This window comes from Papaver somniferum, unplaced genomic scaffold (genome assembly GCF_003573695.1).
Source record: "Papaver somniferum cultivar HN1 unplaced genomic scaffold, ASM357369v1 unplaced-scaffold_24, whole genome shotgun sequence".
In the NCBI taxonomy this organism is placed as follows: domain Eukaryota; kingdom Viridiplantae; phylum Streptophyta; class Magnoliopsida; order Ranunculales; family Papaveraceae; genus Papaver; species Papaver somniferum.
The window spans coordinates 4209292-4217613 of record NW_020634374.1 but is presented as its reverse complement, the minus strand read 5'-3'; the positions used below and the strand labels follow the sequence as shown (position 1 = coordinate 4217613).

At 35.2% G+C, this 8322-nt stretch overlaps 1 long non-coding RNA gene across 3 annotated transcripts; it reads right to left on the bottom strand.

The window, feature by feature from the left end:
• Positions 1 to 4256: 4256 nt before the first annotated feature.
• LOC113341058 lies at positions 4257 to 6726 on the bottom strand. 3 transcript variants are annotated; one of them, XR_003355743.1, is made up of 6 exons: positions 6595 to 6726; positions 6023 to 6215; positions 5844 to 5932; positions 5301 to 5416; positions 5132 to 5212; positions 4257 to 4719 (listed from the first exon to the last, which is right to left on the bottom strand). It is a non-coding gene; the product is annotated as an uncharacterized LOC113341058 (long non-coding RNA). The 3 variants fall into 3 exon arrangements; XR_003355742.1 differs by having other exon boundaries at positions 4257 to 4868; positions 5881 to 5932; XR_003355741.1 differs by having other exon boundaries at positions 5881 to 5932.
• Positions 6727 to 8322: the final 1596 nt, after the last annotated feature.

Below are 8322 nucleotides of genomic sequence, written 5' to 3'. Positions count from 1 at the left end.
CAAAATTAGTAATTAAGAGTGCAACCTCAGTCAGATTGTCTAAACTATTTGTTTTGGCTCCTCCAATATATTTGAGAAATAACACATAACAACATTTATACAGTGATTTTTTCTTGAGTGTGGCCGGTGGCGATTATACACTGAGAAGTATCACAGTACATCATTTATACACTTATTTTCTCAGGAGTGCAGCGCTTATACACTATGATTTTCTATTAAATTATGGGCCAAAGGAGGTAATCTCCGTAGCTCACCAAATACGACAATTGTCAATTATATACTCTATAGTTATACTGCAGAGAGACCAGAGGTGCTTACACCCATGTAATTCACAATTTTTATTTTTATGAATATGAAAATTGTATTCGGAATTTCTTGTTTTGCAAGGTGGCTTGGCAAGTTACTTTCTCAATTATTACATGCATATGCACCATCGGCTAATGAACATGTTATCGAGAACTTAAAGAAATGCTTCTAAAAAGAGTATTTAGTTATGTGCAAGTGTAATCAAAATAAGATCAAGTGGCAGATACAATAGTAACAAATGGAAATTGATTTTTAGGAGTATGTCATTTATGTACTATGAAAAATTCTTATTCCCCGATTCGTAGAATGCCAGCAAATCTACAAAATTTCATAGTAACATTATTGGTATGTTTACACAACATAACCTATGCGTAATGCAAAGAAAGGAAATTCTTCTTGTCACAACGGTCAGTACATATTAGCTACATTCATACTTTCATTGGATTTTAAACATCATAACAGGGATTGCATTCTAAAATACAACTAATTCCATCTAAAACCTTTGCATAATGCTAAGATAACAATTCTTCCTTTCACAACTTTGTCAGTACATATTTGCTACACTCATATTTCAGTGGATTTTAAGTATCATAACAGGGATAACATTTGAAAAGATAACTAATTCCATCTAACACCTATGCATAATGCGGCACAAACACAAATCAGGCTAATGTAAATTTCATTTTGGAAAATGGTGCACTTGTCTTCACAACAGAGAGATGAGTCTTTAGTAAATCATGGTGTACTGTAATTTACACAATAAGAGAGAATAGACTTACATATCTTGTAGATGTTTTCTTTAGATCTCTTGTTTGTTCATCAAATGCTTGTAAAGTCTAGTAGCACCACCACATTTTGAGTACAAAATGAACAACACCATCAACACCATTAATGAAACGGAATAGAAAAAATTTAAGTGAAGTCGTGGCGAAGATCTCAAAGATCTAATTTAACAAAACCAAAAATTACCAAAAATCAAAAAATAAACTCAAGATAATCCTCTGAATATGAAATCAAAAACAACAATATTAGAAGCACTACTGTCAGCTAAATCATTGACAAGGACCACTACTCAGTCATTGGTTTAAACTACTCCTGACAGTAATGAAATCTGTACATGTGTATGAAGGCTTCGCCACATATAAAGTTAGGAAGTACGAAGTACATCGTTTATGCAACGATTTCTCTTGAGTGTAGAGTTTTCAGCATTGCAACATATATATACATTGTGTCTTTTTAGCAGTGCAGTGTATATACACTGTGACTATCGAATGTAAGCTAAACGAGGTTTAGAATTGTGGAAACATTGGCATTAACATATGCACAAGGTTAAACTAGTACTCCATAACATTAATCTTTCACGAAATAACTACCATTCTAATCAAATTTTTAAATATTGTAATTATGGGCGAACCTGTGTATGAAAGCTTGTCCTATACAAGTTTAGTAAGCATTGAGTTGCTGCTGCTGCACTTTCATATCCATGTAGAAGGCATTTATGCAGGATCTACAAAGACTATCAAGTACAGTTGTTATGCATTGTTAAAAAAATCCAAGTACAGTTGCTATGTAGTGTATGTTCTACTCTAGTCTCAAACATACTGCGTTGGGTAGTAGTGTGAAGACGGGTATGCAGTAAGAAGAAAAATTACTTCAATAACAAATCCAGTATAGTTGTTATGCACTGCTCAAAAATCCAGTACAATTGTTATGTATTGTATATGTTTTATTCTATAATTTTGAACATACTGCATTGGGTAGTAGTGTGGAGATTACCAGCCTCTGATTTTTCAATAAACCAAATATACTCACATCAAAATTAACTCGCATGATGGGTACTATACTCGCATCAAAAATTAACAACAATCTCAGAGCCAAAAGCACAAACATATACAACCAACAGAAACATAGGAATATATCAGAACCGAAACACTTTCAGTTCAGTATTTCATATGTACTGCTAGATCATATGAATTAACTGAGTATAACTATGAACACAACAGAATTACAAGCAATTATTTTCAGTATTCCATATATGTACTTCTGATTCGTAAACTAAAAATCAACTGCATGTCAAAAATAACTTATAAACCTATGAATCTAATAGAATAAAAACAACTCCATTCCAGTATTGGATACAGGTACTTCAGGATCAAACAAAAAAAGTAATAAAACAGTGAATATAACAAAATTAAACCAGTTTTTTTCTTCAGTATACCGTTTATGTACTGCTGAATCAAATAATCTGTAACAACAAACAATCATGATTTTAACAAAAAAGAAAGAAACAAAAAACAAAATTATGGCTATATTACTGAATAATCTAAACAATAACAATTTTTGTTCTCAAATCAACACATCAATTCTTCCTATAACGTTTCAGTGGCCAAAATGAGATCCATTAATCCACTACCAAACGTAACAGATCATTACATCGAACCAATTCACGGATCAGCAATCAAACATCCAAAATTAGATCTATTTTACTAGACTGTAACTAGTAGATCGAATCCAACAAATCACTCAAATTTCAGTAAAAACCAATTAATTGATGATAAAAAGAACTCGAACAGTAAAGAAGAAGATACTGAAAATATCAAAACCCTAAGAAAACAATAAAAAGAAGACTAAATTAAGAATCTCACCATTTTTTAGGGTGTTAGAAATGATCAATCGAAGGAGATACATAGGAATAAATCTAGGGAACAAAATCTTGCGCGGAGAAACTGATTAATCGATCAAAGACCTCGTAAGAATCTTCATCGCAAGTCGCCAGAGCTCTTCAAATCGAGAGAGACAATAGAGAAAATGAAGTATGATGAATTGTGAATTGGTCTGTAAAGTACAAAGGTTATTTCTGGTATTTTTAAATTACACATAAATGTTCCCGCACGTGTACAGGACCTGGAATTAAAAAGTTGGGTCCATTTTACTGTTTTCTTTTTATTATGGACCTCTGGTTACTGGGCTTTAGTGGATGGACCTGCCACTAACCAATACTAGGATATTAGTACCTTTAGGTAATTCCTACTTAAGCAAAAGCAACTAGCGCAGTGGTCTTCTCCATATTGGTGCAGCTACCTGAGCCATGATGGTCCCAAACAATAATTGTTCCCACTACCCTGTCTGGGCTGCTCTCAGTGCCTATTGTTGGATTTTGGCCTACTGACAGTTACTGATTCAAGCCGAAACCGAAGTACTGCCCATTGCGTCATGTAAATTGCAAGTGAACCCTTTGGATCGTGTAAATTGCAGTTTCCTTTTTCACCTGGATATTGCTCTTTTTTTATCACGTTTTAAATATGGTGGAATATTTTTTTATTGTGGTGAAAAAAAAATCTTGTGGAGTAATATTTTTGGAATTATTGATTGGAATTTATCTCAAATACTTCAAATTTTGAAGTATGTGGCCATGTGGGTTTTATGAGAACAGCCTAAGCTCAAAATGCCCTCAAAATTCAGAAACATAAAACCATCTTTGGATGTTTTTGCTAAGATCTTGACGAGCCACAAATTAACATGTTAAGAAAAACCCAGACCTAAATAAAATGCCTCTAAAAGCATAACCCATTATCGAAACAGGATCTTTATGAGAAGATCTTAGTGAGCCTCACATAAGCTAAAACACCATTGCCAGATTCAGATCTTCTCTTGACAAACCAATTAACATTTTAAGAAAAACTCGTATACCATTCATCGACTCGAAGGGTATATTCCAACACAGTTCATAACCATTTTTTAATTGAAGATGGGGAATGTCCAATATAGAGTAAATGCACATTCTCGTAATTAATCATCCGTACAAAATTTCGGAATTTCTGATAGAGGCATATTTTTGAAATTTTACAGTTAAATTTGGTTATAAAAACACAAAATAATTCTCTTGCACTCACAATCTGTATCAAAAGTGAAAAATTTATCCTAAAAAAGAGCAATATATTCATCCGTTGTTTACGATCTGTATTAAACCTTTGGTTAAGATTTTATCTTGTGAGAAGAATTACAACTGTCAAAGTATGGCAAACATGCTAGACCAGTAAATTGCCAGGGATTACTAATACTCTAATGGTAATCAAAGCTCAAGGAGGATCAAAGAAAAAATTGTGCCGGTTTTGCATTACATCAACTGAACTAATGGACACCAACTCCTATACCACTAATGACCAAGTGAACAAAAGTAGATAGCCTTGTAAACCACAGCCACAGAATTGCTAACCTTGTCAGAAAAAAATTCTCGCGTTCCTTACTTGCTAGATGCACCAGATTATCGCTGCAGGGATCAAATTCCTCAGGATACTTCTAGCTTTACGTTTGGTGCGAATAAAAGCCAAGCTAAAACAACCAGCAGGGCCATCAATTCCACGTCTTCTTAGCATGTCTCTTGTCGGAAGCTTGCCATGACGATCAATTCACCTTATGCATCAGAGTTAAAAGAAAGAGAAGTAACGTCAGAAGTAAGCATGATTAATTCAGCCCTTGCACCAGCATTCATCCTTCTTCGGACACTCAAATTCTAATCCACACCATCAGTAAAAATATCTGCTACTTTCAAGTTCTTGGCTCTAGAAATAAAACACAGGTTAGGTTAGCAATCCATTTTATTGGAGAGTCATAACTGTCCTTCCAGAACCTGACAATGAGACCATTGTTAACTTTGAATTTTTCCTTTTACTTCAGCAATGAGGAGAAACTAAACAACAGAGATAAGGGAAGACAAGTAATTCTACTAATTCTACCAATTATGTAACCACTCATAAGTCAATTCCCTGAGGAAAAAAGAGGGGAAAAAAGTTCAACAAAACATATGTATTTCTCATATACATACCTCTCGAAATTTGCCAGGATGCTTCTATCCTGGTAGTTTCTTGATCTTCCTAATCCACGTTAAAATTTGGTGATAAGTTTTCTGAGCATTACCAAATCTATGAGAAAACAAGTGGATTTCATAAAAGGTAATGTTTTTTTAAGACACAGTCATGCTAACAATGTCATACCTTGGCAAACCACCAACTTTAGCAGCTTGCTTCAGATACCATAACCGGTTCTTTTTATACTTTTCAACAAGCTACTTCTTTTCTGTTTGTCTCTTAGAAAGGATCCTCTCCTGGCCCTGTGAAAACACCAAGACACAGAACGCCATTAGCCAAACTTTCAAAATATATCGACTTTGACTACTCTTTTGCACGGTTCGGAGAAACCAATTACCAGATGCTAAATAGATTAGAATGCAACGCTTCTTGGCTTAGTTCATATCACTACTCACTATACGAGTACGGTCATAAAAGCTAAATTTGTCCTACAATAAGATGATCTGAGATAAAATTGGTCCAAAACTTCTTTTTCATTGTTTTAGGCTAATTCACTTATGGTTTAAGAATCAAAGAAACGTCTTCACTAACTTCACACTACTCCAACAACATTTGCAAGCAAAATATCCCGTAAAACTATTCTTGTTGTATTGAGCACGAAACATTCACCAAAAAAATAAAGTATTCAACTACTTTCAGTTTTATCAGAGGGATGATGATTGAATTTACTTCTGCAGTTTATGGAGCTTAAGATTGGATAAGAAACCTTTTGTTTTAGCAAAGGTCTCCCAAGCTGTAGGTGGTCTACCCACTGGAAGCTGTGTACATAACAAAGAAAAATGCACATATCATAGTTAGTCTGGTGATAATTCTAGCACACGGAAGCTTATTCATCAACGAAAACATACCGGCTTTTCCCTGGGGCCTGGGCAACCTTGTGGTTGGTGCAGGCAAAGTAACTATAGGACCATCTAGATCTTCTCTTGTTGGTATATTAAAAACAGCATCAGCAATAGCAATTGCTTGAACTAGGCTCAGTCCCCCTTTGCATAAACCAACTGATTCCTCACTAGTAGAGCTTTCCATAATTTCAGAATCCCACTGAAAAAAGCAAAATAATTTGCTATCACATCCTTAAACCCACCGATTTGCATTAGGAATTGCAATTCCCAATATTGGGCAAAAAAAGTTCGAAAGTAACACCTAAACCCAGTGTTCACCAAGATTCTAGTGGTAGTCCTGGATATAAAAAATGAAATCTTTACACCCAAAACTACCAAAATCAAGAGAAAAAAGTGTTTAAATCAGTAGGATCCTCTGCAATGGAACAAAATAAGGAAAACCCAAACCAAAATTTAGTGAAAATGACACAAAACTAAGCATCAATTTGGTTGCTTTATGCTTGTCTGATTCAAAACAAAGTATTGGCATTTAAAAGATAAAGAAAGAAATGTGATTCTTAGTGAAAGATTAAACTTACTAGATTGGGAAATCATGGATCTCTTCCCACTTCCCTTCTTAGTAAAAAACTTGATTGTGTTTCGTTTTCTGATATTTGCAAAGAGACGATGAAGTCTATATTTTTACGGAGGGGGATCGGAGTGAGAGTCAGAGAGACTGTTACTAGAGCGAAAATGATTGACGATATATGTTCTCACAGCAAGATTGCTAACCGGGGTGCCAAATTGCTTGGGTGTGGACCACATTGCATATAAGACAAAACAACCATTTGCCTTTAGGTTGGTACACCCCAAGCAAATTGGCACCCCCATTAGCATCCTTGCAAAAGTGAACCTGTCAAAAACAATGGTCTCATAGACAACCCAAAAGTGGTACCCCTGTTTTTCTCATTGGGATTGGGCCCACGCGTTTTGTGTCTAACGGTTTTTACGTGGTTTATTTTTCCCGGTCTATATAGAACTACTCTACTTAAGATTAAAATAAGAGGAATATTTTTGTTTTCACAAAGAGTAATTTTGTATGAACCGCAGAAGAAAACCCAGTGAAAACCGCCTCTACACACAAACATGGGACCCACCTTTTTGGAGTGAGCAGGGGACCATTTTTTTCATGTGTAATGTGTGAGACTGGGAGTAGTGTTTGCGTGGGTTTGTATTTTAGTTACGCTGAACATTTTGAACAAAAACTCTGTTAAATTTCAAATTTTACTTCTGTTCCCAGAAACCGAATTTTATCATAAAAAAATATGGTATCTAATAACTTAGTCTCAACCTTATCGGATAGGAATTTTTGGATTCCACCGGATGTTATTGAATATCGGATTTTCGATAACCCTAAACCTTATTGGTATGGACAAGATCCGACGTATTTTTATCCATTGACAGCTCTATCTCCAGCTCAACTCCACTCATTTGTCACAAACCACCGCCGAAAAGGACTACATAAAAACCACCTTTATGATGACGAAACTCATAATGCAACTAAAATATTTCTCCCATACCCCCAAAATTAAATCTGACATTGTCCTCAATGTTCTAAAGATGAAATTAAAAGCATGAACAAGGAGAAATTGTTACCACTTGATGCAAAAGAGTAAAGGAAAGATATCACCGTGTTGCTTGAACATGGGTTACCTCCCAAGTAGTGTTAAGTTTAAAGTCTTCAGCCAGACGTTAGATACCCATAAATGGTTAATTACCTTTTCAAATCATATATCAATAGTCGAAACAATTGTGGGTCAACGAAACCAGATAAAACTACCACAATTATGAGACACTGCATCGAATTAGATAAATAAACAGATATATCACAACCTGATTTAAACCTTCTTGCAAGACAACTGGAATTACCTTTTCTAATTCCTGGATTTCCTCTCGGAACTCAAGTAATACCTCAGGCACACTGGGCTCGATTCCCAAGTTAGGGACCTCTAATGAGGATACTTGGCAATCACTTAGGATAAAGGCACCCCCCACGACAGCTACTAAGGGTTATCTGACCATCATTACCCCCAAACTTAGGGTAGTCAGTATTCTCAGACAAATCTCTAACTATTGCTTGAATTTCCGGATCCTCGTGGTCTTTAAAATACTCAAGAGCTTCTTCCAGTTCATTACCCCCAAACTTAGGGTCATCATTACTCTCTGTAAGATAGTAATATGGCTTGAGTTTCAGGATCCGTAGAGTCTTTAAAGTACTCGAGAGCTTCTTCTAGTTCAACAGTTTGGTCACCAAACCGACTTAAGAA